This window comes from Hyperolius riggenbachi, chromosome 3 (genome assembly GCF_040937935.1).
Source record: "Hyperolius riggenbachi isolate aHypRig1 chromosome 3, aHypRig1.pri, whole genome shotgun sequence".
NCBI classification, from domain to species: Eukaryota; Metazoa; Chordata; class Amphibia; order Anura; family Hyperoliidae; genus Hyperolius; species Hyperolius riggenbachi.
The window spans coordinates 516,513,814-516,521,313 of record NC_090648.1 but is presented as its reverse complement, the minus strand read 5'-3'; positions in this window follow the sequence as shown (position 1 = coordinate 516,521,313).

The window sequence follows — 7,500 nt, the reverse complement described above, 5'->3', positions numbered from 1 at the left end:
TGTGCTCCAGGCCCGTGGTTCTGATCGTGGCAAGGACGTGTGCTCCAGGCCCGTGGTTCTGATGGTGTGTAAGGACGTGTGCTCCAGGCTCGTGGTTCTGATGGTGTGGAAGGACGTGTGCTTCAGGCCCGTGGTTCTGATGGTGTGTAAGGACATGTGCTCCAGGCCCGTGGTTCTGATGGTGGGTAAGGACGTGTGCTCCAGGCCCGTGGTTCTGATGGTGTGTAAGGACATGTGCTCCAGGCCCGTGGTTCTGATTGTGGGCAAGGACGTGTGCTCCAGGTCTGTGGTTCTGATGGTGTGTAAGGACGTGTGCTCCAGGCCTGTGGTTCTGATGGTGGGTAAGGACGTGTGCTCCAGGCCTGTGGTTCTGATGGAGGGCAAGGATGTGTGCTCCAGGCCCGTGGTTCTGATGGTGGCAAGGACGTGTGCTCCAGGCCCGTGGTTCTGATGGTGTGTAAGGACGTGTGCTCCAGGCCTGTGGTTCTGATGGTGTGTAAGGACGTGTGCTCCAGGCTCATGGTTCTGATGGTGGGCAAGGACGTGTGCTCCAGGCCCGTGGTTCTGATGGTGTGTAAGGACGTGTGCTCCAGGCCTGTAGTTCTGATGGTGTTTTAAGGACGTTTGCTCCAGGCCCGTGGTTCTGATGGTGTGTAAGAACGTGTGCTCCAGGCCCGTGGTTCTGATGGTGTGTAAGGACGTGTGCTCCAGGCCCGTGGTTCTGATGGTGGGCAGGGACGTGTGCTCCAGGACCGTAGTTCTGATGGTGTACAAGGACGTGTGCTCCAGGCCCGTGGTTCTGATGGTGTGTAAGGATGTGTGCTCCAGGCCCTTGGTTCTGATGGTGGGTAAGGACATGTGCTCCTGGCCTGTGGTTCTGATGGTGTGTAAGGATGTGTGCTCCAGGCCTGAGATTCTGATGGTGGCAAGGATGTGTGCTCCAGGCCCGTAGTTCTGATGGTGTGCAAGGACGTGTGCTCCAGGCCTGTGGTTCTGATGGTGGGCAAGGATGTTTGCTCCAGGCCCATGGTTCTGATGGTGTGTAAGGATGTGTGCTCCAGGCCCGTGGTTCTGATGGTGGGCAAGGATGTGTGCTCCAGGCCCGTGGTTCTGATGGTGGGCAAGGATGTGTGCTCCAGGCCCGTGGTTCTGATGGTGGGCAAGGATGTGTGCTCCAGGCCCGTGGTTCTGATGGTGGGCAAGGATGTGTGCTCCAGGCCTGTGGTTCTGATAATGGGCAAGGACATGCGTTCCAGGCCCGTGGTTCTGATGGTGTGTAAGGACATGTGCTCCAGGCCCGTGGTTCTGACGGTGTGTAAGGACGTGTGCTCCAGGCCCGTGGTTCTGATGGTGTGTAAGGACGTGTGCTCCAGGCCCGTGGTTCTGATTGTGGGCAAGGACGTGTGCTCCAGGTCTGTGGTTCTGATGGTGTGTAAGGACGTGTGCTCCAGGCCTGTGGTTCTGATGGTGTGTAAGGACGTGTGCTCCAGGCCTGTGGTTCTGATGGAGGGCAAGGACGTGTGCTCTAGGCCCGTGGTTCTGATCGTGGCAAGGACGTGTGCTCCAGGCCCGTGGTTCTGATGGTGTGTAAGGACGTGTGCTCCAGGCTCGTGGTTCTGATGGTGTGGAAGGACGTGTGCTTCAGGCCCGTGGTTCTGATGGTGTGTAAGGATATGTGCTCCAAGCCCGTGGTTTTGATAGTGTGTAAGGACGTGTGCTCCAGGCCCGTGGTTCTGATGGTGTGTAAGGACATGTGCTCCAGGCCCGTGGTTCTGATAGTGGGTAAGGACGTGTGCTCCAGGCCCGTGGTTCTGATGGTGTGTAAGGATGTGTGCTCCAGGCTCATGGTTCTGATGGTGGGCAAGGACGTGTGCTCCAGGCCCGTGGTTCTGATGGTGTGTAAGGACATGTGCTCCAGGCCCGTGGTTCTGATTGTGGGCAAGGACGTGTGCTCCAGGTCTGTGGTTCTGATGGTGTGTAAGGACGTGTGCTCCAGGCCTGTGGTTCTGATGGTGGGTAAGGACGTGTGCTCCAGGCCTGTGGTTCTGATGGAGGGCAAGGATGTGTGCTCCAGGCCCGTGGTTCTGATGGTGGCAAGGACGTGTGCTCCAGGCCCGTGGTTCTGATGGTGTGTAAGGACGTGTGCTCCAGGCCTGTGGTTCTGATGGTGTGTAAGGACGTGTGCTCCAGGCTCATGGTTCTGATGGTGGGCAAGGACGTGTGCTCCAGGCCCGTGGTTCTGATGGTGTGTAAGGACGTGTGCTCCAGGCCTGTAGTTCTGATGGTGTTTTAAGGACGTTTGCTCCAGGCCCGTGGTTCTGATGGTGTGTAAGGACGTGTGCTCCAGGCCCGTGGTTCTGATGGTGTGTAAGGACGTGTGCTCCAGGCCCGTGGTTCTGATGGTGGGCAGGGACGTGTGCTCCAGGACCGTAGTTCTGATGGTGTACAAGGACGTGTGCTCCAGGCCCGTGGTTCTGATGGTGTGTAAGGATGTGTGCTCCAGGCCCTTGGTTCTGATGGTGGGTAAGGACATGTGCTCCTGGCCTGTGGTTCTGATGGTGTGTAAGGATGTGTGCTCCAGGCCTGAGGTTCTGATGGTGGCAAGGACGTGTGCTCCAGGCCCGTAGTTCTGATGGTGTGCAAGGACGTGTGCTCCAGGCCCGTGGTTCTGATGGTGTGCAAGGATGTGTGCTCCAGGCCCGTGGTTCTGATGGTGAGCAAGGACGTGTGCTCCAGGCCCGTAGTTCTGATGGTGTGCAAGGACGTGTGCTCCAGGCCTGTGGTTCTGATGGTGGGCAAGGATGTGTGCTCCAGGCCCATGGTTCTGATGGTGTGTAAGGATGTGTGCTCCAGGCCCGTGGTTCTGATGGTGGGCAAGGATGTGTGCTCCAGGCCCGTGGTTCTGATGGTGGGCAAGGATGTGTGCTCCAGGCCCGTGGTTCTGATGGTGGGCAAGGATGTGTGCTCCAGGCCCGTGGTTCTGATGGTGGGCAAGGATGTGTGCTCCAGGCCTGTGGTTCTGATAATGGGCAAGGACATGCGTTCCAGGCCCGTGGTTCTGATGGTGTGTAAGGACGTGTGCTCCAGGCCCATGGTTCTGATGGTGGGCAAGGATGTGTGCTCCAGGCCCGTGGTTCTGATGGTGGGCAAGTATGTGTGCTCCAGGCCCGTGGTTCTGATGGTGGGTAAGGACGTGTGCTCCAGGCTCGTGGTTCTGATGGTGGGCAAGGATGTGTGCTCCAGGCCCGTGGTTCTGATGGTGGGTAAGGAAGTGTGCTCCAGGCCCGTGGTTCTGATGGTGTGCTAGGATGTGTGCTCCAGGCCCATTGTTCTGATGATGGGCAAGGACATGCGTTCCAGGCCCGTGGTTCTGATGGTCTGGAAGGATGTGTGCTCCAGGCCTGTGGTTCTGATGGTGTGTAAGGACGTGTGTTCCAGGCCCGTGGTTCTTATGGTGTGTAAGGACGTTTGCTCCAGGCCCGTGGTTCTGATGGTGTGTAAGTAAGTGTGCTCCAGTTCCGTGGTTCTGATGGTGGCAAGGACGTGTGCTCCAGGCCCGTGGTTCTGATGGTGGCATGGACGTGTGCTCCAGGCCCGTGGTTCTGATGGTGTGCAAGGAAGTATGCTCCAGGCCCGTGGTTCTGGTGGTGTGTACGTACGTGTCCTCCAGGTCCTTGGTTCTGATGGTGGCAAGGACGTGTGCTCCAGGCCCGTGGTTCTGATGGTGGGTGAGGACGTGTGCTCCAGGCCTGTGGTTCTGATGGTGTGTAAGGACATGTGCTCCAGGCCTTTGGTCCTGATGGTGTGTAAGGACATGTGCTCCAGGCCCGTGGTTCTGATGGTGGGTAAGGACATGTGCTCCAGGCCCTTGGTTCTGATGGTGGGCAAGGACGTGTGCTCCAGGCCCGTGGTTCTGATGGTGTGTAAGGACGTGTGCTCCAGGCCCGTGGTTCTGATGGTGTGTAAGGACGTGTGCTCCAGGCCCGTGGTTCTGATGGTGTGTAAGGACGTGTGCTCCAGGCCCGTGGTTCTGACGGTGGGTAAGGACATGTGCTCCAGGCCCTTGGTTCTGATGGTGGGCAAGGACGTGTGCTCCAGGCCCGTGGTTCTGATGGTGTGTAAGGACGTGTGCTCCAGGCCCGTGGTTCTGATGGTGTGTAAGGACGTGTGCTCCAGGCCCGTGGTTCTGATGGTGTGTAAGGACGTGTGCTCCAGGCCCATGGTTCTGATTGTGGGCAAGGACATGTGCTCCAGGTCTGTGGTTCTGATGGTGGGTAACGACATGTGCTCCAGGCCCGTGGTTCTGATTGTGGGCAAGGACGTGTGCTTCAAGCCCATGGTTCTGATGGTGGGCAAGGACGTGTGCTCCAGGCCCGTGGTTTTGATGGTGTGTAAGGACGTGTGCTCCAGGCCCGTAGTTCTGATGGTGTACAAGGACGTGTTCTCCAGGCCCGTGGTTCTGATGGTGGGTAAGAACGTGTGCTCCAGGCCCGTGGTTCTGATGGTGTGTAAGGACGTGTGCTCCAGGCCTGTGGTTCTCATGGTGTGTAAGGATGTGTGCTCCAGGCCCTTGGTTCTGATGGTGTGTAAGGATGTGTGCTCCAGGCCCGTGGTTCTGATGGTGTGCAAGGACGTGTGCTCCAGGCCCGTGGTTCTGATGGTGTACAAGGACGTGTGCTCCAGGCCCGTGGTCCTGATGGTGGGTAAGGACGTGTGCTCCAGGCCTGTGGTTCTGATGGTGTGTAAGGACGTGTGCTCCAGAACCGTTGCTCTGATGGTGTGTAAGGACGTGTGCTCCAGGCCCGTGGTTCTGATGGTGTGTAAGGACGTGTGCTCCAGGCCCGTGGTTCTGATTGTGGGCAAGGACATGTGCTCCAGGTCTGTGGTTCTGATGGTGGGTAACGACATGTGCTCCAGGCCCGTGGTTCTGATTGTGGGCAAGGACGTGTGCTCCAAGCCCATGGTTCTGATGGTGGGCAAGGACGTGTGCTCCAGGCCCGTGGTTTTGATTGTGTGTAAGGACGTGTGCTCCAGGCCCGTAGTTCTTATGGTGTACAAGGACGTGTGCTCCAGGCCCGTGGTTCTGATGGTGGGTAAGAACGTGTGCTCCAGGCCCGTGGTTCTGATGGTGTGTAAGGACGTGTGCTCCAGGCCCGTGGTTCTGATGGTGTGTAAGGACGTGTGCTCCAGGCCCGTGGTTCTGATGGTGTGTAAGGACATGTGCTCCAGGCCCGTGGTTCTGACGGTGTGTAAGGACGTGTGCTCCAGGCCCGTGGTTCTGATGGTGTGTAAGGACATGTGCTCCAGGCCCGTGGTTCTGATTGTGGGCAAGGACGTGTGCTCCAGGTCTGTGGTTCTGATGGTGTGTAAGGACGTGTGCTCCAGGCCTGTGGTTCTGATGGTGTGTAAGGACGTGTGCTCCAGGCCTGTGGTTCTGATGGAGGGCAAGGACGTGTGCTCCAGGCCCGTGGTTCTGATCGTGGCAAGGACGTGTGCTCCAGGCCCGTGGTTCTGATGGTGTGTAAGGACGTGTGCTCCAGGCTCGTGGTTCTGATGGTGTGGAAGGACGTGTGCTTCAGGCCCGTGGTTCTGATGGTGTGTAAGGATATGTGCTCCAGGCCCGTGGTTTTGATAGTGTGTAAGGACGTGTGCTCCAGGCCCGTGGTTCTGATGGTGTGTAAGGACATGTGCTCCAGGCCCGTGGTTCTGATGGTGGGTAAGGACGTGTGCTCCAGGCCCGTGGTTCTGATGGTGTGTAAGGACATGTGCTCCAGGCCCGTGGTTCTGATTGTGGGCAAGGACGTGTGCTCCAGGTCTGTGGTTCTGATGGTGTGTAAGGACGTGTGCTCCAGGCCTGTGGTTCTGATGGTGGGTAAGGACGTGTGCTCCAGGCCTGTGGTTCTGATGGAGGGCAAGGATGTGTGCTCCAGGCCCGTGGTTCTGATGGTGGCAAGGACGTGTGCTCCAGGCCCGTGGTTCTGATGGTGTGTAAGGACGTGTGCTCCAGGCCTGTGGTTCTGATGGTGTGTAAGGACGTGTGCTCCAGGCTCATGGTTCTGATGGTGGGCAAGGACGTGTGCTCCAGGCCCGTGGTTCTGATGGTGTGTAAGGACGTGTGCTCCAGGCCTGTAGTTCTGATGGTGTTTTAAGGACGTTTGCTCCAGGCCCGTGGTTCTAATGGTGTGTAAGAACGTGTGCTCCAGGCCCGTGGTTCTGATGGTGTGTAAGGACGTGTGCTCCAGGCCCGTGGTTCTGATGGTGGGCAGGGACGTGTGCTCCAGGACCGTAGTTCTGATGGTGTACAAGGACGTGTGCTCCAGGCCCGTGGTTCTGATGGTGTGTAAGGATGTGTGCTCCAGGCCCTTGGTTCTGATGGTGGGTAAGGACATGTGCTCCTGGCCTGTGGTTCTGATGGTGTGTAAGGATGTGTGCTCCAGGCCTGAGATTCTGATGGTGGCAAGGACGTGTGCTCCAGGCCCGTAGTTCTGATGGTGTGCAAGGACGTGTGCTCCAGGCCTGTGGTTCTGATGGTGGGCAAGGATGTGTGCTCCAGGCCCATGGTTCTGATGGTGTGTAAGGATGTGTGCTCCAGGCCTGTGGTTCTGATGGTGGGCAATGATGTGTGCTCCAGGCCCGTGGTTCTGATGGTGGGCAAGGATGTGTGCTCCAGGCCCGTGGTTCTGATGGTGGGCAAGGATGTGTGCTCCAGGCCCGTGGTTCTGATGGTGGGCAAGGATGTGTGCTCCAGGCCTGTGGTTCTGATAATGGGCAAGGACATGCGTTCCAGGCCCGTAGTTCTGATGGTGTGTAAGGACATGTGCTCCAGGCCCGTGGTTCTGACGGTGTGTAAGGATGTGTGCTCCAGGCCCGTGGTTCTGATGGTGTGTAAGGACGTGTGCTCCAGGCCCGTGGTTCTGATTGTGGGCAAGGACGTGTGCTCCAGGTCTGTGGTTCTGATGGTGTGTAAGGACGTGTGCTCCAGGCCTGTGGTTCTGATGGTGTGTAAGGACGTGTGCTCCAGGCCTGTGGTTCTGATGGAGGGCAAGGACGTGTGCTCTAGGCCCGTGGTTCTGATCGTGGCAAGGACGTGTGCTCCAGGCCCGTGGTTCTGATGGTGTGTAAGGACGTGTGCTCCAGGCTCGTGGTTCTGATGGTGTGGAAGGACGTGTGCTTCAGGCCCGTGGTTCTGATGGTGTGTAAGGATATGTGCTCCAAGCCCGTGGTTTTGATAGTGTGTAAGGACGTGTGCTCCAGGCCCGTGGTTCTGATGGTGTGTAAGGACATGTGCTCCAGGCCCGTGGTTCTGATAGTGGGTAAGGACGTGTGCTCCAGGCCCGTGGTTCTGATGGTGTGTAAGGATGTGTGCTCCAGGCTCATGGTTCTGATGGTGGGCAAGGACGTGTGCTCCAGGCCCGTGGTTCTGATGGTGTGTAAGGACATGTGCTCCAGGCCCGTGGTTCTGATTGTGGGCAAGGACGTGTGCTCCAGGTCTGTGGTTCT